General features: G+C 29.6%; 1 protein-coding gene across 1 annotated transcript in view; it reads right to left on the bottom strand.

Annotated features, from left to right (window-relative positions):
• LOC107716476 (serine-rich coiled-coil domain-containing protein 2-like) overlaps positions 1 to 1,296 on the bottom strand; it is a 73,805-nt gene that overhangs the window by 2,001 nt on the left and 70,508 nt on the right. The window lies entirely within an intron of this gene.

The raw sequence follows: 1,296 nt of genomic DNA, 5'->3' as shown, positions 1-1,296 counted from the left end.
TTTTTTTTTTTTTGTTGTTTTTTAATTTTTTTTTTTTTATTTTTTTTTTTTAAAAAAAAAAAAAAAACATTGGGTATACAAGACACTAGAGGTCAACCTATTTTTCCTGATACCAATAACTAAAATTGCAAAATTAATCAACAATCAATAATATGAACAAAAGCTTTCCACTTAATGAAAAAAATGGTATTGAACTTTATTAGAAATCAAAAAGTAATGCCTTAACCATGAGAATGTTTAGTAATTATTAATTAAATTAAAAAAATGAATAAAAAGCTACGCTTCATCACTACTGACTCACTTTCAATTTGACTGTCATATCAAATAAATACTTGCGAAAAGGATTACAAGAAGGGGAGAGAGGAAAAGGGATAGAAATAAAATCAACTCAAGTCTTGTCTTTTTAAATGAATTTTTTAAATAGCCTTCCTATAACAAAAAAAAAAAAAAATTTTTTGGGTTCCTTGCCAGTCACAACTGGTTTGCTCGCTGGGGAATTTAAGCATTATGAAGTGACTTTCTATCAGCTCCTTAATTAAACTACTTATGTGATATAGCCAAAATCTTTCCCAAAATGTGAGTGATTTTCAACCACAGTAAGGACAGACATTACAACACTCAGATGTAGTTCTGACTGAAATTAGTCTTGTCTCCATATAGAGATGTTATATATTTCATATTGTTGCTTAAAGGACTGCTAATTACATTTGAAAAAAAAAAACATTAAACTCAGATCAACGTGTGTTCTGTGTGTTCCACAGAAGAAAGAAAACTACATAACAGTAAATGATGACAGAATATTCATTTCTGAGTGAACTATCCTTTTAATTAACTTAAATTATTGATTTACTGTTCCATATGTAATGGCAAGGCTTACTGTATACATACCTTGGCTTTTTCTGAAGTTTTAAATCCACTTTTTGTGTACAAAGCATAGACATGCATCAAAGCTCAATGCAGAGTTCATAATTAATTTTATTTCACCCGCAGAGGTTGAATCCAGTGCCAATGCACAGGATATAAAGAGGGCTAAAAAGGATTATAAAGAAAAGCTATCAACTTTGATTAAAAAAACAGTACAAAAAAGCAACTATAAACGTTGATTAATCGTTAAAACCGATATATCGCAACCCTCTACGGACACCTTGGCAATTGAATCGCCATTGGCTAGTACATTTTTTAGTTCACTCGCCAGACTGATATATATATATATATGTGTGTGTGTATATATATACACATGTTTGTAAAATGGCACAGTTTTATAAATATCTGAAAGTACACTCTTAACATCAGTCA

This window comes from Sinocyclocheilus rhinocerous, unplaced genomic scaffold (genome assembly GCF_001515625.1).
Source record: "Sinocyclocheilus rhinocerous isolate Xijiao unplaced genomic scaffold, SAMN03320098_v1.1 scaffold419, whole genome shotgun sequence".
Classification (NCBI taxonomy): domain Eukaryota; kingdom Metazoa; phylum Chordata; class Actinopteri; order Cypriniformes; family Cyprinidae; genus Sinocyclocheilus; species Sinocyclocheilus rhinocerous.
This window is presented reverse-complemented; position numbering and strand designations above follow the sequence as displayed.